At 39.9% G+C, this 25,129-nt stretch overlaps 1 long non-coding RNA gene across 2 annotated transcripts; it reads left to right on the top strand.

The window, feature by feature from the left end:
- Window positions 1–544: 544 nt before the first annotated feature.
- On the top strand, window positions 545–15,153 carry LOC121662095. Of its 2 annotated transcripts, XR_006015181.1 has the most exons (7): window positions 545–554; window positions 3,965–3,969; window positions 4,903–7,247; window positions 8,355–8,486; window positions 10,601–10,691; window positions 13,814–13,919; window positions 14,137–15,153. It is a non-coding gene; the product is annotated as an uncharacterized LOC121662095 (long non-coding RNA). The 2 variants fall into 2 exon arrangements; XR_006015182.1 differs by lacking the exons at window positions 545–554; window positions 3,965–3,969 and adding an exon at window positions 11,430–11,485 and having other exon boundaries at window positions 4,377–7,247.
- Window positions 15,154–25,129: the final 9,976 nt, after the last annotated feature.

Raw genomic sequence — 25,129 nt, 5'->3', positions numbered from 1 at the left:
TTCACAGAGATAAGGAAGTTCTTATTTCACCCTTGACTGAGAGAAGCTCTTTATTCCATCAGCCTCACTGATTTTATGCTGAAATTCCACAGGCCAGTTGTATCCTCAGCAGACATCAGCCTGACCTGCTCCATTGCATCCCCAAAGTGCTGTCAAACTGATGGCTGTTACTGAGTTTCTGAAAAATTCGAAAATATGCTCCTGGAGATTATTGTAATTTATGTGGGCTGCACTTTCTAATCCCTGTCTAATCCCAGATGAGAAGTTGCTCTTTCCAAGGTACATCCCTTACATCACACTGTGCCTGGGAGCCATCTGCTGTTGATGGCTGGGATGCCCAGTTGACACCTTTACATTTCCACTTTAAAGAGACAGCATTAGCCTGCGATTTCACCTGAGTTTTCTTTCCTGTTTGTCATGTCAGCTGTGGCCTTCCCCATTTCATCTCCACATGCCTTTGTCTTTAGCTACTTCTAAATGGGCATAAAATACTGGCTTTGCTCGTAAAACGCACTCAGTGCTACAGATGAAAATATTTTGTTGCTTTCTACATGGTTATTTTGCAATTGGTTGCTTTTTGTTTAATATTTTTGTCTCTATTAAGTGAACATGATTTCTGATATTATTTTTTTATCTTCCTTATGATTCTGGAGAACCTCTTTAACTCAGTAAATTATTTCCTGCTCTTCAAGGAGGTGTTAGTGTACCAGAGACTAAATGCACATTTGGGCGTGCATGCATCTGAAAAAAGGCTGTGAGTGCTTACTGCACCAGACTTGAAGCAATAAGCTTCAAACCTCTTCTCCAAACCAAACCAAATTCAAGGAAGAGAGAGAGAGGAAGGGTGATACCTTATTTTAAGGTGACATTCTTTATGTGTGCGCCTGTAAAGACATCTGAACATGGAACTGCTCAGAAGCCATTTCTGTAACTGTACAAGCTTTGCTTAACTTGTAACCAGGAAGATCAACACTTGAACTTTAATTTATGATACTCTTTGAGTTAGTGTCACTAGTGAGGTCTTAATTTTAAGGTAATTTAGAAAATTTTTCTAAAATGTTGTGATTTCTGGTTGCATTTACAGTCTTTAAAATAACTACATTGCAGGAAAGAAAAAGACACAGCCTTTACAAAAGGACAAGCTGCTAAATCAGTCACTTCAACAATTAGGATATTATAAAATTTAACTTTTTCAAAGGTGTCTAACTTACCCAGTGCCAGATGAATTTTCTTGGGGGCGACAAAAACCCCATTCTGTAGTAATTCGAAACTGTAAATTTTAAAGTTTTATTCCAAATCAAGGGGCAGGAATGGAACTTCTTCTGAAATCTTATGAGAAATTACCAACATATTTTAACCTGTGTTTTAGAATAATTCTCAGCTGAAATAATTAAAGTGTAAACTGTGATCCACATAGGAAGTGAAACATAGATTTAGAAGAAACATAAAGATTTTAGTTATAGGCTAGCTGTGTTGAAATTAGTTAGAATAGGAAGGAATTTGGGCCCAGGTAGAGTTAATTAAAATAGTTAGGAGAGCTGGACCTCAAATGGGTTTTAAGATGTTAGTAACTGATTACCAAATAACTGATGATCTGTCATTTGTATGTTTGTTTAGCTGTGCTTAGAACGAGGAACAGAAACATTGATAAGCTGGTGTAGGGAACAAGGACAATTACCAATTTCCTCCCTTGGTGGGAACCTGTTCAAAAGTCACACAAGAGGAAACTTGTAATCATTAAATCACTAAAGTAATTAGGATTGTGAAAGTTCAGAGAGGCAAAAATATCAAAATGAGGAAGATGAGTTACTTCATCTTTTTAGGACCACTGACCCAATTCAAGACCACCGACTCCATTCAGGACACACACTACGCATGCTTAATGACATTTAAGCTCATTTCCATACGAAGCGGAGAATGGGAGGTGTTAATGTTATGAATATGCATTTGTATTTTGGATATTCATAATTTCTGTTAATAAAAAGCTTTGTGTTTGCTTGGATCGGGGCCCTGCATCTTAGGGAGCTATCCTGCACAGTGCCTGGCGCCAAATAAAACATTCACTTTCTAACTCTAAACTGTTAGAGAGTCTTTGTCCGTCTCAGTTGGATATCGATATTAGATCGATATTCAGATTTTTGGTAAATCAGAAGTTCAGACCGTAGTCAAAGTAAAAAATTAATATTCAAACCCTAGAAATTTCTTTCCTGGGAAATTATTCAATTTTGAAATTCCCTCTTCTCTCCCAGTGATAGTAAATGTTTCTACTCTAAGGTTCAGATTAAAAGCAAATTATAAAATATTTTGGTTTAGAAATATTTAGATGATGTTACTGAAACCTTAATTTTGATAACATTCAAGTGTCCCTTTCCATTTTATCATTGAAAATGTTGTGTATTTCTATTTCTCTTGACACTAATCCATCCCCCCACAGGGAAGATATGTTAGCTTTCTTATGCTCACAGACATAGCTGATATCCCTTTAGAAGTTCTTATTGTTGTCCTTCATGTTCCTCATCAGATTAAATTCTAGTTGTGCTTTGGCTTTCCTGATCCCAGCCATCCCTGCATGCTCTGACAGAGCCATGACATTCCTGTCAGGGCATCTGACTCTGCTTCCACCTTCTGTACCTTTCCATTTTATGTTTCAGTTTAGTCAGGAGCTGCTTGCTCATCCGTGGAGGTCTCCAGCCACCTGTGCTCCATTTGCTGCTCATTGGGATGGACCATTCTTGAGCTTGGAGGAACTGATCCTTGAAGACCATCCAGCACTCCTGGACCTTTCTTCTCTCTAGGACAGTCTCCATGGTATTCTTCCCGCAGGACCCTGAATAGGCCAAAGTCTGCTCTCCTGAGGAGAACCAGCATACAATTAGATTTTTGCTATTAACACTGTTTTTAAACATAAAATCTTGTCTGGAATGTATTCTTTATAGTCAATCAAACATTACATTTCCCTTTTCAAAAAATGTTAATTTGCCCATTATGTTGGGGAAATGTTTTTGTTTTGCATATCATTATAATTATAAAAATAAATTTGGCAAGGTAAAATTGCAGGTGTTAGATTATGTGGTTCGGGTGAAACAACCCAGTAGTTTCCACCAAATATGGACTGAGAAATATTTTTATTTATGTAGAAACTCTTTTTGACTTATAAAAATTTCAGTTAAATTTTATTGCCTGTATCTGTTAGCTACATCTTTTTCTTCACATAAATATATTTCTTTGGCGTCTGATGGAATGGAATCCAGTTACAGGTGGATGGAATTTGAATGGATTTGGATGGAATTCCACAGCAACCGTCAGGTTAGATGATTCTGTAACAAATATCTGAGCCAATTTTTTTTTCAATTGTGGTGATCTGTTTACCCATTCCTTTTCTAATCCCACATTGTTCCTTGCCCTTATCCCTGGCCACTCCCTCGGGCTCTCCCTATTGTTTCCTGTACCCCAACTCCACCCATGTACCGCCCCTGAGCCCCTGAGAAAAAGCCCCTGCACCTGGATCACGAGGTCTCTCTGCCTCTGGGGGTTGCTGGGATGAGATGTGATTAAAAGTCTTCTTAAACCCTCATGCGAGACCCTTCTCACCTCCTTTGCCATCACTGGTGGTAAGGGTGACAGCTGCTGGTGCAAATCCGCGGAGCCGTCTGAAATGGACTGCGGGAGGGCGACAATGGTCACGCTGTCCTAAGCAGCTCTGCTGAGCTCTCAGGGAAAGCTGCAGCTTGCTAAACCAAACCTAGCACTACAACATTCAACCTCTCCAAACTTGGAAGCCTGGGAAACAAGGTTCAGAAAGGTTTTGTATCAAAAATCTTTTATCATTATGGCTGCCATCTTTCCCAGTGCCTCTTGTCATTTGCAGAGAGATTATGCCTGATGTGGAATCTCCTGCAGAAGTCAAACAAAAAGTCAGGCTGCAAGGTATGTGAGGAAAGGTAAGAAATTCAAAAAATCAAAGGGAAGGTGAGCATGGGGCCAGGCATGAAAGAGAATGGAAATACCACTAGACGTGTGTATTGAGGTGGTCGAAGGTAACTAAGCAAATTAATTGGAATATACTATCAGTGGGCTATGTATTTTCTTAGAAATGCTGCTATTTTACCCTTTTGCCCCTTTAGACTGATTAAGTGATAATCACATTTCTGGTTCTTATGCTGGAAACTGGGAATAGAAGAATATGTGTCAGAAATGAGGATAGAAAGAAAGGAAGTGGAGATAAAGACTCCTTATGAAGGCTAAACTTTGAGGAAAAGCAGAGTCAATAATTCTGTAGACATTAAAAAAAATATATATATATTTGAGGCATTTCTTTTTATACAGTTTTTGCTACATTGTTGTGTCCCTGCCTTTTTTTTTTTAAATTAGCCTATTTAACATGATAAATACAACTTGGAGGTATCTATAAAAACTCTTCTCTTATGAGGTATTATTTCTTCTTGAAAAATTGTATGAGATCTTGGACTCAGAAGAGGAGATCGTGTTCAGTGGTGGAATTATCTGAACTGTCTTTATTAAAGCACGGCCAGCAGGACCAGGGCAGCGATTATCCCCCTGTGCTCACCATTGTTGAGGCCACACCTCAAGTTCTCTGTCCAGTTCTGGGTCCTTCACTTTAAAAAGGATGAGCATGCCCAGTGAAGGACAACAAGGCTTGTGAAAGGTCTCAAAAACATGTCATGTGAGGAAGAGCTGGGGGAGCTGGGTTTACTTAGTCATGAGGAGAGGAGACTTGGGGGGGACCTCATCACTCTCTACAACTCCCTGGAATGAGGGTGTAGTGAGGTGGGGGCTGGTCTCTTCTATTGTGCCTGCAGTAAGAGAACCAGAGGAAATGGCCTTAAACTGAGACAAGGGAGACTCAGATCAGATACTAGGAGAAAAAAATTTCACAATTAGGGTGGTCAGGCATTGGAAAGGGTTGCTTAGGGAGGTGGTGGTGTCACCATCCCTAGAGGTGCCTAAGAGGCCCCTGGATCTGGCACCGGATGATGTGGTTTTAGAGATTTGGGGGTTACAGGGGTAGAGCTGGGTTGATGGTTGGACTCGATGATCTTAAAGGTCTCTTCCAACCTTGATGATTCTATGATCTATGATGCTGCCAGGGTGGGGCATCCCCAACATCCTGGGCAACCTATTCCACTGTCTCACCACCCTCAATCACCTCTCTCAACCTTATGTGAGACATTATCCTTACTCAGCTGTGTCTATGACTATAGGTCAAATACTGACATCGCAAACCAACACAATAACTCAACATGTCCTATTCCTTGATAATCTCTGGATGATAATGTAATAATTTTGGTTTCCAAGAGATGTCTTACTTTATTTACTCCTTTCCACTTTGTGATGTATACTTAGCCAAAGTCAATATCTATGATCAGGAGATGACTGGATATTTGACATCCCTTTGTCTACAGAATTGTCTTTCTACTGCTTAATATATTCAGTGGCACATTTCATATATGGCATATTTCTTCCACAGATACAGTGGTTTATGCATGTGTCTGGGAATTGTGTTTCCCTTTGATTTATTAACTAAGCGCAAAGGCTTTGTCCTGTTATTGCTATCTTTATTCACACAAGTCTTGGCACGTTTCAGCAATTCCAGCTACAGCTCATTTAGGGCTGCTTTCTTTTGAGCCTTGTTTGTTTCACCTAATTACTTTTGCAATAACTATTTTTAGGTTTTTGACATTCATTTGTACTGGGGTAGTTTATTCTTTATGTGTTTTTATATCCTGGGTTGGTCTCCTAAGTGCATCTCCTCAGCTGTGCATTTAGTTTGTTCTTGAGTAATTACAGGAGACCTTCCTGAGAGGAATGAAAACATAAACATATGGGTGGCATGTGAGTGGCATCTGAATGATGTGAGTGACTAGAATATACCTGTAAGGGTGGTAAACCCAGGTGAACATCTGTATGTTCAGATCTTGCTGCTATAATTCTCACTCCTGCATCATATCAAGAGATTGGACTGGAGGATGCCTTGAGTTTTATTGTAAGCCTACTTTTTGTCACTGTCAATAATTTGCCAAAATTTAAGACAAACAACCATAATGAAAAGCTGATTTCACAGCTTGCTTTCCTAATGGCCATATAAAATGAATTCTTCTACTGGCTCTTAGATCCATCACTGTTGATTTTCAGTTCTCCGAACTCCTCACATGTGTCTCTAGTTAAGAGAATAAAGCAACTAGGGAATCAATTAATGATATTCACAGCCAGCCAAAGCCCAGAACTGTTTTCTCACAGCTCCGTTGAAGTGCCAGTGATGGCACCACACTTAGATTGTGTAGGTTTTGTTTGTTAATGTCAGTAAAGCCCTCCAAAAATCCTGTGCAATGAATGACAGATATGATATCTGAAGGCAGATATAAAACATTTTGTGCCTTAGCAACATGACATGGGATCTGGATTCTGAGCCCAGCTTACTCCAATAAAGTTCAGGGTTTTCATAGTCAGGCATAGATTCAGGCTTGTCTTTCTCATCAAGAGAATACCAGGGAAATACCATTTACTATGCGTGGGCCTTGTTTCTCCTGCAAACCCACAGTCACTTCAAAGTTTGCTGCCTTTTGGTGGAAAAGTTAGGTAATTAAAACATTAATGAACCCTTAGACAGTGCTTTTGTGTGTTTGTATATTTTGTACACAGTCACAAAGAGCATCAACATACTGTCTTGAGAACATGATACTCCAGATAGCCAAGCACACAGCTCTTATCAGCTCAATTGTTGGTTTGAACCTGCATCCCACTAAATGCTATTTGTATATTGACTGTACTTCTTAGAGGACTATTTCTTTTGTATTTGCTGTAGCTTCCACTATCTCTTAGACATTTTTCAAATATGAAAGATGTTCCCCTAAAGAACATCTAGTATAAAGGATGAAATTGTCAATAAGTAGAGCCTGGTGGCTGCCAATATCCCTGAGTGCTCAAGAGGGAGAATGACTTTGGTGCTGCAATGGACAGATGCAGAGAGCAGCAAAGCCCCCATGCGGAAACAGCATCATTTGTCTGTCTGCTTGTCAGCTTTCTGGTAAGTAGAAATCAAATGCTTTTATCACCTGAATGTACATGTGAATTTGGTAATGTTTGCAACTAATTAAAAATATTCTCAACAATTTTCTAGTGGTAGCTCAGATTGACAATTATGGCCAGAGGCCTCTTACACAATGTGCCAGGCAAAGAGAAAAATGGAATAGTCAGAGAAAGAAGCTGCTAGAAAAGGATTTCTGCAGGTGATTAACCTAATGAGCATGAGGATTTTCATATAAACTGTCATCTTATTCTGGTGCTAGTACTTGGAGCTCATGACTGATTCTTGCAATTCTGCTCCTGGCTTTCATACGTGTGGTTGTATTTCTTTAATGTTGGGCAGCATTTTTGGTTTTGTTTGATTTTTTTTTTTGGCTTGGCTGACTTCTTTGCAAATTACAGTAGTATTCACTTACCTTACAGAGTTACTGTAAACCTTAATTAAGCTCCCCCTGAGCAGCTTGGAGAGGGCTGGACAAAAGCTGCTGTCGAGGTGACAGCAATTTTCTGGGACCAAGCAGTGTTGAGCAGCATGGGGTCTTTAATATCCCAGCTCTTACCTGCTGCTGTGTCAGACAAAAGGATGAGGTATTAGTTTGGTAGATTAAGAGGTAGCTAGAAAAACTAGACACTTTTTCAGATTTTTTTTTTTATAAATAGGAACTTGACAAAATTGATTTGTTGAGTTGTAACTATGCATGCATTTGGCTATAGCTGGAAGATTCAAGCTTCATTAAAAGAATAATTAAAGAGAAAGAGTCCATTCAAAAACTAATGAGAGCATTTCCCTTTGTCCTTTCTAGAAGTGAACTGTTTTCTTTTGTGAATGCCAGCCTGTTTTGTTACAACAAACTAAAAAGTATGCCTTCACTTTTCAGTTTGAACCAACATTTTTCATTTTAACATTAACATTGTACACCACAAACACAAGTCAAAACTATCAGTTGCAAGTCTACAAGGACTTTAAATGAATGTCAGACCCTTGTGATCTCAGAGCGTGAGAGAGGCTTCACTCCAAGATTTATACACCCTTCCCAGCAGGTGGAAATAAAACTAACCTCACAAGGGGTAGTTTTAGTACCCTAAATGAACTTGAGATAAGCAGCAGTTGAGGGAAGCTAAATCAGTGGTAACATGTCCATGTTAATCTTCAGCAGCTCCAAAACAAGCAGACTCTGCTTCATCCCCATCCCCACTGCCAGTGCTGGGTGTCACTGTCACCTTTGCTCTTGTGCCTCAGTTAGCAACGTTCAGCCTCGTGGTGATCAGAGTGGGGAAGAGCTTCACTGACCTTTGTTTTTCATTTGCAGGTTTGGATTTCACTTGAATCCACTGCTTTGTGTGGTTTTCTATCTGGCTGGATGAAGAGAGGAGGTTGGATCAGTTGGCAACAGTCACATTCTCCTTTTCAGCAAATCCCTGAAGCAGTGATGGCCTAAAAGGTCAGTAAAACCATCAAGTAAAATACTTCCAAATTGAGTTTTACATCAAAGACATTCAGGAACAAAGATTGGAATGTCATGGGGCACAGTAGATGTGGGTTATATTTTGGGTGTGGTAATTCATAAATAACATGCTATCCCCTGCAAGCTCTGCAAGTTAATTCAGGATTGCTAACATGGGTTTCTGTATAGAAGACACTCTTCCCTAATGCTTAGCATTGGCCATGGCATATAACTCTGGAGGGAGCCCAAAGAAGGCCCACAAAGATGGTGAGAGGGATGGTACCTTGCTCAGAGGGTGGTGAAGCACTGGAACAGGTTCCTCAGGGGGGCTGTGGATACTCCATCCCTGGAAGTGTTCAAGGCCAGGGTGGATGGGGCCCTGAACAGCCTGGGCTGGTGGGAGGTGTCCCTGCTCATGGCATGGGGTAGGGACAAGATGATCTTTGGGTCCCTTCCAACCCAAAAAATTCTATGATTCTGTGATAACAATGGAAAAAGGATATGGATGCTGAGGATCTCCAACAGAGGTATAAAATGTACATTAAAAATAAGATCATTAAATTATCATCAATTAATGTATATATAATAGCTTGATAACATTACTCATTTCAACTGTTAATTTTATTTTAAAAATAAATAAATAAATGAATTTTATTTATTTGTTGTGGACTCCTTATCCTTCAAGATTTCAAGGCCAGGTTGGATGGGGATTTGAGTAACCATGGGGATCTGAATAAATCCATGGCAGGGTGTTTGGAACAAAATGACCTTTAAGGTCCCTTCCAAACCTAACCATTCTAGGGTTCTATGATTCTATTTACAATTGGGCTGGAGAAAAAAAAAATGGTACATTTTAGCATTCAGTTTTAAACAAAAATTAAAGATTTCAGAAATAAGCAATACTATGTCAGTCCTTCCAGCTCAACTGCCAAAGTATATGATGTTGAGGAAAACAACCAAAATTATAAGATTCTAAGCAATCATCCAAGGTTTTTTTTTCCTAAGTTGTGTTATGTCCAACCCAGTCACAATCTTGCAAAGTCACACTGTTTCTGGAGGAAATAACAAAACCTCCACCTTGCTTTTCAGAAAACTGTAATTGTGAGGATTTAGTATTATTTAGGATCAGTAGCAAAGCAAAGGAACAAAGTAATTGAATGTTTTGCTTGAAAACAGAGATTTAAATTCCTCTGTCCTTTATCTTGAGCCCTGTAAAGCTTATTGAATCATTGAGATACAAACTCTGGGTTTTTTGTTTTGTTAGATGCAGGTCTTTTGATTCTGCTGTGACAGGACAGTTTGTCCTAAAGTGAGAGGCAGATGTAGAAAGAGGAAAGACAAAATGGAAGCAATATGTCATTAAGTGAACGATTCCATAAAATTTAATGGAGATGTCAGAAAAGACAGAAAATATGGAGAAAATTAGTCATTGTCTAGCTAGATAATCAAAGTATCTCTTACTAAAGTAAAACACTTACTTTTCTGAAGAAGTGAAATTGGCTTCCAAATACTGAGAGCATCAAACACTCCTCTAATCAATTTAGAAGCCAACAAATAAGAATGACTGTATTATGAAAATCCAGTTGAAGCTGTAGAAATTGAATTATTAGAAATGTTTGTAGTTTAAAACTAGATTTTGAAAGGACCTCAAGCTTAAGTCAGCCTTCAGTTCATATCCCTTTTAGTAGGAGAACAGCATTTTGAAAAAGGCACACATCAGGTGTCTTTAACAGCTGTGAGGTGCTCTTTATGTGTGGTCTGTCCTTCACGGTAAGGGGTTATACAAAGAACCACTTCCCAAAGAGATGCTGGAAGGCACTGATACTTAGAGATGTGATTATGTCTTGCACAGCAAATTGTTCTTATTGGTCTTCCTGCTTGCACTGGGGGTGAAACAGGCAGTGTTTAGCATCATTTGGAGGATGCAGAATATTTTCTTCTCTCTCTTCATATAGGCAGATGCCCTACGTGTGGAGTAAACCAAACTCTCCTTCTATCTACTTATCACTCCTGCACTTACTGACCTAGCTCCTGACATGGTGTTAGTCACACCATCCTACAGCTTTCCCAAATACCAGGCAGCAATTCTGATCACCTTCCTGTATCCACAGTGTGCTAAAGACAAAAAACCCAAAGCATGAAAGTGTTCAGCATTGATGTCTGGAAGCCCTCCTCATCCCTTCTTATTGTCTGAGCAGCAAGGTAAGAATACAGCACACTGTAGCACCAGTAACTCAGGTAATTCTTTTTATAAGACTTGAGCACATGAAAAAGATTACATTCCTCATGTAAAAATACAGAAGTTAGTGAAGCCATCACAGAAAACAGGTTTATTGAGCTGCATCAATTTTGCAAGACTAGGTCCAAAAAGCAAAAATATGGATAGACACAGATATTCTCAGCAGGAAGGGACTAGAAACTCTGGAGCAATATAAATTAAAATAACTTCTGCTTTAGCAGTCAGCTAGCCAGGTGTCACTACTAACACAGAATGGAGAACTCCCATAAAGAAATTATATTGAAGAGAAAGAAACTCTGAAATAAAACTGCTGCAGAGTCTTTACAAAGAAAGGGCTTTCTGACAGCTTTGCACTCTCTGGCTTCATTATGAAATATATAATTGGTGTGATAGGAATAATTTATTTGTTTGCATCTTAGGTTTAATGAGTGGCACAGGGTTAATAAAGACAAGAAAAGCAAGACACCAAACCCCAAGCTGCTGCAGATGATGTGTCCTGTACAGCTCCTGGTGGGTCTGCAACTTGTCAGGAGCAGTGGGAAAAGAGGATTTTATTAGTGAACACGAAGTCAATATTGCTCTCTTTTCATCCAATTATAGTCAGTAAAATTGTCAGGGTTATGGATGTTTGAAGACACATCTGGTGCTTTGACTTCTTCAAGGAGAAAATTTTTCCTGACTTACACTTCCATTCTTGTCAGGTCATCTGAATTATTCAGCACTGGCAGTGATATGAGTGGAGCAGGACTCAGAGCCTGTGAGTGACATTTTTGGAATATTCAACCTGTATTAATGTCTGAACAGTTTCATGCTTGGGAGCAGTCTTATTCCAGCTTGCTCCAGTAGTACAGGTCAAAAAGCATAAATTGTCCTCTTTGCTAGTGTAGTACATTTTGTTTGAGGTTCTCAAACAGCTCTGCAAATCTTAAGAAGTTTCGCAACCCTTCTTAATTCCTGAGAAAGCTGTGAGGAAAAAAATAGAAGCCAACATACTCAGACGTTTCTACTAGTTTTGATTACAGTTTTTAGGGTATTTTTGGGGGGTCTTTGTTTGTTTGTTTGCTGAGGAATTTTTTTTTGTATGCCAAATAGAGCTGAGGCTTGGTTACTCTTCTGTGCCGCAGGATCACCGGGGGGTCTCAGCACGTGCCCAATTCCGCATGCTTTGGCCTTGAGTGCAGAGTCTGTGCTGCACACAGACTGGTTGTCCTGACATGCTTAATCATCTCAATGGGGTTTAAGAGCGGCTCAGGCTGCTACACAAACAGATGAGCAAGTAGTTTGTAACCGCTTCAAGGTGGTACCCTGGAGAGATCTTGCATTTGTGTTTGAGATTCCTTGAAGGAAAAGGTTGAGAGCTTATTAAGCCAACAGAGCAAGCTGGAAACACATAGGATTAACCTGACGGTAATGCATGAAGTAATACAGAACGCTGCAAGATTTGTTCTAATCAAATTCCTGGAAAATCAACCGTGATCTGAAGCCCACAGCGTGGGGACTTCTGGGAACAGTTTGGTATGGGTCACTATGATGTCGTCCTAAATGGAAAAAGTTTCCTGGACTGCAGCAATATCTGTTCTGGCTCCCCATTCCTAACCCCCAACTGAAAAATGACTTATTGGCCAGCTTCGCTTGTGAATAGAAATTTCTTTTCATGATGTAATCTCATTCTCATACCCCCATGACTGACTTTTGAATCTCTTTTATGGGTAATTAACATTATCCTCTATCGTCCAAATACTGATAGCTTTCATTGATCCACCACCTTTGGGCAGTGTGATAATCATTTTATGGTCCTGGTTGCCAGGCCAGACTTAAAAAAAGAAATTGAAAAAAAATCCCTTGGTCTGTTTTATTCAAGGACATGTTCTCATTGCAGGACTAATTTGAACAGACTGAGATAAGAATTACACTTTTTTTAAGGAGTCAGTGAGAAATTGCCATTTGCAGCTCGTGCTTTCCTGATATCTGAATCTCATTGTGCCTGTGGATATCATGATCTGATACTCACAGATCCTGCTGAGTAGTAGAGTCTGACTACATGACTACATGTGATTGAATCACTGTTGAGATGTGGTTTCATGTCAGTCTAGACTTAGTTTGGCTGGGGTTTCTCCATTATTTATTTATTTATATATCTGCTCCTTTTCCGTAAATGGTCATCATATTCTGTTACTACTGGTTAATATAAAATGTGAAAATATATTTGAATTTCTTGATGGGAGAAATACAATTGCTATATGTGATTTCACTTTCATTAAATGATGCCAAACCCCTGGTATTAGGAAGAAGTTCACTGGAAGACAGACTAATGGCCGCAAAACAGTTCTTCTTTAGGCAATATTGTCATAGCTGGAATAAATTGGTACCTTCATATGGTCACAGTGCCCACTGCGACCATTTGAAAGGAGCTTACTGAAGATTTCTTGTTCTTCAGACTGTGCCAGTACTACCAGAACCGTTTGTGTTCGCTCGCCATCTAACTAAATTTATGAAGTTTGGGTAAAAAGACAAGCAGTCATTTTTGCTGTGTTATGGCCACGCAGTCTGTTTCACTTGTCTAAGACTGTTGCCTAAGGTAGGGCATTGAATCAATTGTGTATTTTGTTGATACAGAGGATTCATAAGATTTTGATGACTTTGTGCTAACTGTGTTGTCGCTCTTTCTTGGCCCATTTGAGACATACTGGGTTACTTGTAGAAGAATGTGTCTTATCTCAGGTGGCAGCTAGTAGCAATTAGCTTTCCCTTGGCTGAGATCACTGCCCTCAGAAATGGAGAAGTGCATTTCACTGAGCAGGGGAAATTGAGTTTTTTGACAGCCAGTTTTGGTTGTGATAACCACAGACCAGACCGAGATGCCCCAGTGCAATTACAAGGTAATTTGCTTCAGGCCTTATAGCTTGCTGAGTTTTTCAAATGTCAAAAAAAAGTGAGTAAAAAACAATGTGTTAGTCCTAAAAGCATTAAGTTATTGGGATTGTTAGTGTTGCTACTGCTGTATGCTGTTACTTACGTAGATGAAGGTGCACATTTGCGACTTACGCCATGTAGTCTCATCACAATCAATCTGCATCTCTTACAGCATTCACTCAGGAATTTCTGCATCACTGTGGAAAATGAAGTCACCTCTTTCTTGATAAATGTACTCTGAAGACATGCCAGGGGATACTGTTGGTACAACGTCAAGAGTAAGTGCTTTTCCATGTAACAAATCCGTGGGACTCCGACCAATGAATACTGCAGGTACAAGGAGTTTAGATGGGCTCAATGAAAGATGGGAGAGGAGCTTGGCAGAGATATTCATTGGTGTTGCTACATAAACAAAATACAAAATGGAAGAAATCCATTCACAAGTATTAGAGTAGAAAATATTATACTTGCTCATCCTGTTCTTGCTTCTCCTAGGTTTCCACTAGTGACCACTGTTGAAGACAGAAGTCTGGGCTAAGAGTGCTCTGAATCCAGGATATAGCCTTATGTTCCTTCTAGCTCCAGTCTGCCCTGTCCTGTCCTGTTCAATACATACCCGATCTTGCTCCACCCAGCCTACATTTTAGAATTCTTCAATTTTTCCAGCACAGGAATTTTGCTAAGCTCTTCCTGTAACTTGAGTGTCAGTTGAGGCTCTCCATATCAATATTATCTTGCACTTTGTTTAACGATGGGACCTTTCTTTTACTTTTTACTCCTGTTTCAACCATTCTTACCAACATGCCACTGTTTTGTGCTTTATCCATCCATGTAGTGTCTACTCTTTAGTCATTTTTTTTTCCCTTTTTCGGGAATTCTCTAAGAACTTGCTTGTTGAACACCAAAGATTATTTTCTTTCCCATAGTTATGACTTCTGAATTTTGTCTTGAACCTGCTAGTAACTCATATATTTTTTAAATTATTTTGTGAAAAAAAAATTTGGTAAATTACTCTGTCGTCAAAATACATTTTATGAGTTTGGGCACTTGTAAATCACTGATCTGCCTCCACATTGCATGCACACTGCTAGAGCTGCAGCGTCTAGAAGTTAATGTTCTAGACAGACTTTGTACAGGAGAGTAGGATTACGTCGATCACATGTTCAGATTGAGGCCCATGAGCAAGTTACAAGAATAAGGTTGGTATTACAGAACCATTTAGGTTGGAAAAGGCCTCTGATATTGAGTCCGGTCTTTGATCATCACCTTGTCAACTAGACCATAGGACTAAGTGCCATGTCCAGTTGTTTCTTGAGCACCTCCAGGAATGATGACTCCACTGCCTCACAGGACAGTCAGTCCCAATCCTTGACAACCCTTTCATCCTCCTGATGTCCAACCTGAACCTCCCCTGGTGCACCTTGAAGCTGTGTCCTCTCATCCCCTTGCTGGTTGCATGGGAGAAGAAGTCAATCCCCAGCTGGCTGCAGCCTCCTTTCAAGGAGGTGTAGAGAGTGACAAGGTCTTCCCTGAGCCTCCTCTTCTCCAGACTAAACACCCCAGCTCCCTCAGCCATTCCTCACAGGACTTGTGCTCCAGACCTTTCACCAGCTCCACTGCACCTCTCTGGACACACTCCAGCACCTCAAGGTCTTTCTTGCAGTGAGGAGTCCAGAACTGGACACAGCACTCGAGGTGTGGCCTCGCCAGTGCCAAGTAGAGAGGCATAATAGTTTCCCTGGTCCTGCTGGTCACACTATTTTTTATATAAACCAGGATGCCATTGGCCTTCTTGGCCACCTGGGCGCATGCTGGCTCATGCTCAGCTGCTGTCAAGCAGCACCCCGGGTTCTTTTCTGATGGGCAGCTTTCCAGCCACTCTTCCCCCAGACTCTAGCATGGGGTGATGTGGTTCCTGTGCAGGACCTGGCACTTGGCCTTGTTGAACCTCATACCATTGATCTCGGCTCATAAATCCAGGTCCCTCTGCAGAGCTCTCCTGTACTCCAGCAGAAAAACACTCCCATCCCACTTGGTGTCAGCCACAAATATACTGAGGGAACATTTGGTCTCCTCCTCCAGATCATCAATAAATATATTAAACAGGACTGGTCCCAGTAATCAGTGGTCTTAAAACTCAAGTACTGGATCAGCCCACAGAAGTGACTGGGCCAGTTTGATGCTATAGGAATATAAAATCTGACAGTTTTATTTATCAGGAAAAACATTTTTGCAGAGTGGAACTGGTTTAGGTCAGAGCAATTCTCAGCAAAAGTAAGAGGGACAATGATGTCTCTCTTCTGGTCTAGAATGTGCAGCCATAACATTGGTGAATATTTGGACAATGCAAGTGATCTCACAGGTGCCAGTAGCCCTTGAAAATGAAAAAGGTTGTACAGATCAGTTCTTAGACTCGTAACAGCCTCCCAGTGTGCCGCTCACATCCTCTATACTTAAAACATCACCTTTGCCTGTGGCCTGCTGGGTCGATCAAAGTAGTGAATTGAAGCAAATACTGCTGAAGCCAAAGGGCTGGAAGAGAGAAGACTGAGAACAAAAGCATTTGAAGACAAGGGAGGAGGTTAGTCCTACCTCCTGAAGAGTTCATCCTAGCTTGATGAGTCCAGCTTGCGTTAAAGAGTATAAGGTCTAAGGTCCCATTTGCAGCCTACTGGGCATGGTCTGAGGAATCAGTCGGTGGCTGCATGGTGCTTCTCCTGTCACCTCCAAATTGGGTCTTCATACTCATCTTATACACATATTCATATATGCAACAGTTTTGCTACCTACACAGACCTTTATTTATAAAGACATCGCTGAGCCATGTGTTTGGGTGCAGGGGCTCCTTAAAAATATCCTGGGTGAAGTGCAGGTTCCATCACTTAGTGGCAGGATAGAGATGAGGGGAGACTACTGCTGGGCTGTTGGGGAAGAAGAATTTGTGGTAACTTGAGCTGTTAACTATAAATATGTATGCACCATTTTTATTTATTATAGCTATATTTTAGACATAAATACACTTACACAGAAAAAAATGAAAGAAAAAAAAAGCTATACATGAGATGGCACAAGAGAATTACAAATTACAGATGTGGCTGGGCTTTATAAAACACTGTATTTAGGTTGCTGTTGGAGGACAGAAATCATTGCCCAGAGCCAATAAATAGCAGGTAGCAAGGATCACATCTGTTTTGCATTCTAATTAAAATTTCAAACAAGAAGCTGAGATGCATGTTCTCTGTAACGAACTGGCTGTGGTGTCTTGAGAGCTCTCTGATGAGATGAAAACTGTAAGGATGTAAGGGAGATCATCTGAATTATACCATCAGCAGCCTGTCCTATCAGCCATTGGTATTATCAATTATTTGTGTGGAGGTACCACATTAAACCCGTAATTTTAATAGGAGCTCAGTAGGTATTACTGACTACACAAGACAACCTTTGCCCCAAAGAGTTTACAGTGTGAATGCACAGTTGGAAAAAAAAGATGAGAGAGGAAATGAGCACAAGGAGTTACAATTATCTGAGGCAATGATAATTTTTCATGCCAGTCAGAGAGATATGAATGGAATCCAAAAGTTTAAATTCCTAGTCCTATGCCTTAGGCATAAGAGAACACATCATGCTGGCCCACAGTGCATGCTCATGATACCGTTACTTTTGTGAAAGTGTTTTCACAAGCAGTGATGACTTAAAAGACAATAGAGAAAACCCCAAATATGCTCCCTGGCTTCCACTGGGAAGTTTCAGAATTACATCCATCATTTACATGCATAATTTCAGTGCTGATTTTTGCTCTTGTCTAGTAAGATTTATATGGAGGCAGCGAAATTTACCTGGCTTATACAATAATGGAGATAGGCAATAAGGCTCATCCTCCACAGGAAAGGACAGTATTTAACAGTATGTGTTGAAAAGTAACATTTTAAAATCAACAGGCAAATTTCTGCAAGAGTAGTAAATAAGCTATGGAGTTTTGTAAATGGCTTGTGTTAATATCTAATATCTCTTGAAAAAAAGAAAAAATCTAAATTACAATCTGTATTGCTGGAGGACTGCCATTTATATAATTTATGTATGTTAAAATAGAAAAATGAAATAACCAGTGAACAGCAGGCCAGTTAGGCTAATTCTTTGATGGAACAATTAATCTGGGATTTCATTAATCAAACATTAAAAAGTAAAAATATAAACAATATCAGGCAACTAAGTTTTGTGGAAAGTAGGCCTTTTCAAATAAACCTTTAATCTTTTCTGGCAAGATTACAAGTCTGGTTAATTACAACTTCGCTGATAAAATGAGTTTGCTGGATTTCTCCTGTGAATTCGATTTAGTACAATAAAGTACCTAGAAAGGAACAAAATAAAATTTATGGAATAGACAGGGCACATTTTAGGTGGATTACAACTCTTTCAATAGCAGAGATGAAAATGCAATAGTAAATACAGATTATCAGCAAGCCAAATCTTTACTAGAAAGATAACTTATAGGTGGGACTCTACTCCTTCTGGTTGCTTATTCTGGGATATCTTCCTGGTAAAATTCACCACTGGTATAGGATCTGCATAATAGCAACATTCTAAGGATTCTTCTGAATGACACAGAGGGTGAGATTCAATTACTAAGAAAAAAATATAAAGAGGTGCCATTTTAAGTGTCCTAAGGAATTGGATTCATCTGCCTGGCAGATATGACACAGGACATAAGAGAAACCCAAACCTTTCAAAAGAGCAGCTGAGGCCATGTGGGATATTTCCTAACAATGTGAACAGGACTACACCCCTGTGTTTAGGCAAGCAAATCCTACCACAACTAACATCGTCAGCTGGAGGCTTCTCTCCTCAACCACGGCTTCTACCTACAGCTTCTGATATGGCACTTGCAGTCTAACAGGAGGCAGTCACCAGCATCCAGGAATGACTGAGCAGGACTCTTGAAATTTTCCATGTACCCTGGGTTAAATTTACTACTTGCTAGGAAGAGATTACCCAGTGTTTGCCAGCCCCTTTGAAATAACTTTTAGCTACACAACTAACATTTAAAGAGTAGTTAAAAAAAAAGTAGGACTGGGGAAACTCTTCCCATATGAACACCAAGAATTAATCTATTCAGTTTATCAAAGAAAAGATTGAAGGATTACCCGATTATTTTATTGAAGTCCTTAGACATGGAAAGCTATGATAATGAGAAGATTTGCAGTCTTGCAGACAGAGATATAATGAAATCCAATTTGTTGGAAGTCAGACAAATTCAAGCTTGAAATAAAACACATTTTTGAACACTAAGGTTAATTAAAAATCGGAAGAATTTCTATAGAGGCGACAGATTTGCCATTGTCAAGAGTCTTTCAGGCAAAACATTTCTTCTGACAATCCTTTAGTCCAGTTTCTAGGAACAAAAATGCCATGGTTTCTCTGTGGAAATTTTCAAACAAGATGATCACAATGATCTTTTCTGACTACAGAGCACACAAATTTATAAACACGAGGAAATGAGCCTTAACCTTCCAAAAGAGGCTATGATATTGAAAAATTTGTCCCATCTGAGAAATGAGAAATATTGGAACCAGTACAAAAAAATCCTTCCTTGGAAGAATGTATGACTATTTTCTCAGAAGACTTTTTTTGAGGTTGTCTCAGTAAGTGCCAGCTTGGCACACCACTCCTCTTTTGACAAGCATAAACTTGGGGAGAATTACAGATAAGGCCATTTGAATAACAATCTCAGGCAATGGAGTACACACCTTTTGTGGCTGTATTCTATTGCATGCTCAAGCATCAGCTTTTACTGACTGTTGTTATTATTATAAGGGAAGAATAATAATATTATTATTATTCCCTACATTCTTATCATTATCACCATTGCTGTCCAGAAAATGCCTTTTCCCTCTTGGACAGTTATCTTCATTACCAGGCTTTTCTGCTTCTTCGAGAAATAAAAACATTTAGTTGAATATTTTGGTGACCTTTCATTCTTGAACAGCAGTCAGGGAAATATCTTTCACCCCAGCTATTAGGCTGGTGTGAAGACTGTCCATGTAAGGGGGTGGGTCTGAGGGAGAGGCACCAGTTGTAAAGAAGGGGACTTGAGAGGAGATTCTGAATTGATGCCTGTGAAAAGCAATAGGTAGACTAGCTATGAAAAGTGCAGTAGAAGATAATGATGGGCATAGTAAATACATAAATACAGAAAGAGAAAGGAATTTTTGTGTTGGAGCACTGTCTTTGTTTATCTTCTTACCAGTTGACTCATTCTTGCTCCTTGGGCAGTAAGAAGACGAGATGTGCAAGCTACACACCTGCATCTCGATTTGGATTTCAGATTAGAGTTTGTATTTCAAGTACTTTCCAGAGCTATGGGCATTCAGCTGTGATGGTACAGTTCCCTGTGTTGTATCACAAGGATGATTTATGACTGAAATTTAGATTTAAATTTGGATTTCGTGTAACTTCTGCAGCAAATATGAAGCACATTTGATTTTGCATTTTAAATACCCTCCTTCTCACCACATGCATTTGATTGAAAACAGGGGTTTATGAATATATGTATATAGCTTTAAATGTGTTGAAAGAAATTGATAGCAAAGGGCTGGAAAACCTGCTAGGTAGACAATGGACAGTACAACAGAGATTGATAAAGTGCAGTTCTGGGAATTATATTGTTTAGATTTGATCTAAGTAACAGATTGATTCAATTTAGGGGAAATAGTTCTTCATTACATTCACAGAAGTGTGTTTCTGGAGCAGCACCGAGATTTTAGCTGCTTTTACATTTAAATACTATACCCAAAAGTGTTCACTGCACTGCTTTAGGTCCTTTGTCAGGATCTGTTAGCTCTGTATTGGTCTGGTGATCCTCATGCTCTAAAAGAGTACTCCACCAAAAGAGGCTCCTTTTCCTCAACATTTCTGCATTTGATGTTAGCCAGCTGCCCATCACCAGTACCACTCTTTCCAAGTGATTGCCCTTGAATCCTAACTAGCTGTCTTCAAGCAGAGATCTGCATGCTTCTTAGCTCTGTGTCCCAGGTCTTAGCTTCCATCCTTTTTGCTATCAACAGCTCTCTATTAGCCCTGTGGCACCTCACTTAGCAAATCAATATTAGGAAAACTTTTAACATCACTGAGTTTCCAAATGGAAACAGAAAGATCAGCCTGAAGCTGATTCTCACATTGCACAGTATCTGGCTTGGTATTACCTAATGCATGAAATTTTAACCCTTAGACCTCAGCCAAACTGGCCTGGTATTCAAGCTTTCTATGGCAGTGAATATAAGAGAGGAAATACTGTCAGAACTTTCAGCATGGGAAGGCACTTTGGTTTCTTATGATGAATGCCTCTTTACATGAATAAATGGAATAACATAGTAGATGTGTAGGTGAATGGATGGATGGATAGCTAAAAGAATGATGTGAATCAATGGATGAATAAATGGATATATACTGCTGCACGTACTGAGAGAAAATGAAGGCTACAAAACTATGTCAGGAAAAACTGGGAAGTTTTTCATGCAGTGATCTGAGGTTCTGTCCTTTGTGTCAGCTTAAAAAAACCAAAATACATAAAGGAGATACCTCAGTTAAAGGCCACAGCAGCTTTAAAGGAAATGTGCTGATTACAGTAAAAGCATCTGAAATATCTCCAAATGTGGAGGAGGGTTTTGACATGAATCCTTCAAGCTGTGGGTAGCAATTTCCAGCCAACTTTGCATCTGCAGAGAAAGATAAAGTGTAGTTTAAGCATTTTAAAAATGTATTGTACTTCTTATGTTTTATGCTTAAAGAGAGTGCTGACAAGTATGGAGCATCACAGAGAAAAGTCTTACCAGCACAATCAGTGCTAAGTGGTTGTGCTTTTTATTTGCATTTCCTTCATTCTGCTCCTTCTTTCCCTTGCAAAAGACTAAATTGATTACCAACTTTGTATCAATGAGTTCCATTTTTCCTTACAAAATTAAGGTAGTAGTTCATGCCATGATTTTAAAATAAATTTTTGCTGCAAGTGTGTAGTCATCACTCTTCTTTAACAAGGCTTTCAATTTTTACTTTAATGACATATGTCATGCTATTTCAGAGGTGAAGAAAAATCAGTCCTAATTTTAGCCAGGCATGCTGGGCCCACAGCTGAAAAATAGGAGCTTTGGCCAGACTTGTGAATTCCACTGAAAACTTGCTAACTTGTATATTCTGTGTCACATTCAATTTTTAGTGTAAAATTTCTGCCTTCTGTCCTGAGTTTTGTACTTGAAAACTTTTATATTTGTTTGTCTTTGATAAACATCATTATTTCTACTACAATGTCTAGGAAGTTAATTTATTTTGCATGTAAGAAGGCAATATCTTGTGTTTTCAGGTAATTCAATCCCAGTAAAAGTTTCATAGAGTCACAGAATCACAGGCTGAGGATGGAAAGGATGTCTGGAGATCACCTTGTACAACATACCTGCTCAAGCACAGCCACCTCATGCAGGTTGCCTTGCACAGTGTCCAAATGGCTTTTGAATATCTCTAAGGACTGTGACTCCACCACCTCCCTGGGCAACTTGTGCCAATGCTTTATCATCCTCACAGTGAGAGTGTGTTTCCTGATGTTGAGAAGGGGCCTCCTGAGTTTCTATTTGTGCCCATTTCCCCCCTGATACTTCTATTCTCCATGCAAAGCAGTCCCATCTCTCTCAGCCTCTCCCCACAAGAGAGGTGCTCCAGTCCCTTAATCACCTTTGTGATCCTTAGCTGGACAGAAGTTTGGGCCCCTCCACACTAGACTTGGCTCTTTAAATTGCACACAGAGTCTTTCCTGTGAGCATCACCACTCTAGGACTTGTATCCCCGAGTTCCCATGCTGCTTCCATCTCACATCTCACACGTGCTTGACACCATGGTATAAAGACCCCAAACATTTGGTGTGCGATGATGTTTCAGGCACCTTGGATTGATAAATCACACATGTAGATAGTCATTATCCCAAGGGTACCTATAGAGTACCCTTGAATATATGGGTGGTAAAAGCAAGCTTAAGTTTCTCCAGAAGCTGGCAGTGTGGATACAAGCCACTCTATGGTACCATGCCTGGCTGATCAAGAGAGTTTCCTGAGACAGATGAAGGAATAGCTTGAATGGTAAAAGCAATCCTCAGGGATGTTAAATCAGAGCACAACCTTTCAGCAGATGGCACATTTTATAGCTGAGCTCTGGGTCACAAAGGGGTAGGGAAACTCAGCTATTCCTTGTGCTGAGAACTGCTGAAGCTCCAACATCAGAGAGACCCTTCCATGGCAGCACACATGAAGGTCAGACTTCTGTTTTCCATCAGCTCTGGAACAAGGTCACTGTTATCACAGTTACATACCTGTGTTGCTGAATTTTCCATGGCTCAGCAGCAATATTTGGAAATCCTTCATAAGCCAACCTGAAATAGACTCACAGAAGTTGAAGTGTATATTAAAATGTAAATAGGAAGAGAGAACAGTTTGTGTAAGATTAGGGTGAGAAATATAAATATATGATGATTATAAAACCTGATGTAATGGAACATGGCAGGGTGGGGCCCTAGGGCTGAAATAAACTAGATTGCACTCTTTAAACTACATTATGCAAGAGTGAAGATATATAAATTGGGAAAAGTAATGCAGTAATAAAAATGTTTTGGAAAGTGAGACAGGGTGAACCAACACAGTTTTTAACCCCATAAGAATCTCCTGCCAATATCTTTTATGAATATGAGTTTTATTTTGTCCTTGTTTATTTCAAGAGTATTTAAATTTTGAAAGGATTTGTGGGGTTTTTTTCTTTCAACTGAGTTGAATATGCAAATAACCCCAACAAGAAGAAATTATCATTAGCTGAAGCACAGATGGAGAATTTGTACTACAATGTGATCTGAGTGCTTGTGCTCTCCTCAAGTCCTTTTGCAATCAGCCCATGGGAGAGTGTGCACCCCCATGCACAGTTATGCTGGCATCTTTCTGCTTAGATGTTTCAGGGACAGATTGCAGCAGCAATGTGATAGCAAGGAAAGAAATGCAGAGTTGTGCCCTCACATGGGACAAGGACATGTACACTACTACTAACAGGGCTTATTTCCACCAAAAAGGGTCCAGTCCATCCACCTCACTGCTCCTTCTGCTTCACTCTATGAACTTAAGTTTTTGTGATCACAGATGTGTTGTATTTATGATGGATCTGCTTAGAGGCATGGCTGTGTTTATTATACAGTCAAAATTTGCTGCACTGTAAGGGGACTTAAAAGCTGCTATGGCCTACAGCCCAGTTATGAGCTGCATCAATCAGTTTCAATAACACTCTGGAATTGAATACACAGATCTCAGCATGCAGGGCCAGCATTAGTGTATTTATATGCCCATGAAAGAGGTACAGGCCCTTCCAATTTATTGACTGGGAAACTAAGTCAAAAGACATCAGCAGCCTGGTTCTGTTGCCATGGAAGTTGATAGCAAAAAATCCCTTTTACAATCACAGAAAATGAAAGGCTGAGTGAGAATTGATACATCTCAATAGAAATGCCAAATCTGTTGGCTCCTAAGCTTTTACAATTAAGCCCATCTTTTGTTTTGGTCCATGTTAAGCACCAGGGGTCTATCATGATCAGTACTTTCTCTCTGCTGCACGTCTGTGATGCCTCAGAAGAAAGCGACTCTTTCATCTGTAATGAACCAGTATAGATTTCCAACCATGTACCGGAGGAAAGGAGATAGAAGTGATCTTCTTTAGTCAACAGTATTTATCCTGGAGGGAGAATTTGCATTCCCTTAGTATGTGCAGGTATTATTTGATATGTGTTACATACAGGTGGGAGAAGTATTAAACCTCCAAAATCACACATGGTGTATTGGATGTGTCTTCAGTCACTAATATTTAGCACAGGAGGTCAGACAACGCTCTGCGGAAAAAACGTGCCTTCCTTAGACTAGAGTACTGTTCTTTAATGCCATAAAATCACACATTCTTCATAAATTATAGGTAAAATCAAGGGAGTGAGAAGTTATCATTTGGCAGTATCTCTTCATCAACAAGTTGCCTTCTGAGCATAAAAGGACGCTGCTGTGTCAGAACAGATTAAATCCTTTGCTCTTTTTCCTCTCTGTTTGGAATATGGCATCAGTACCGTGCATCCAGCTGTTTGAACAGAGAGGATTAACCTCCTCCTGGGGCCAATTATGCTGCCCAGCCGTCTGCTGCCATTGCTGAGCTGCCAAGGAGCCCAGCCAGGAATAAACGTGGCAGGGTCCTGCTGTAAGGAGAGTCCATGTTTCAGATGAGGGCTCCTGGCCTTTCCCAGTACATGGATTCCTATACCTCAGAGAACTGGCTGTTCTCTCATGGGGATTTCCGGTTGCTGAGGCTCACGTTTGATCACTGTGCACAGGCAGCCCATATGAGTGGGCCACAGCTCAAATATGGTGAGGTCAGCTTGTATTTCACTGGGCTGTGTGAATCAACCTCATTACGGGTCAAGAGATGCACATGT

Source organism: Corvus kubaryi, unplaced genomic scaffold (assembly GCF_017639235.1).
Source record: "Corvus kubaryi isolate FWS band 111438036 unplaced genomic scaffold, C.kubaryi_AGA036_p1.0 37232, whole genome shotgun sequence".
Classification (NCBI taxonomy): Eukaryota; Metazoa; Chordata; class Aves; order Passeriformes; family Corvidae; genus Corvus; species Corvus kubaryi.
This window is presented reverse-complemented; position numbering and strand designations above follow the sequence as displayed.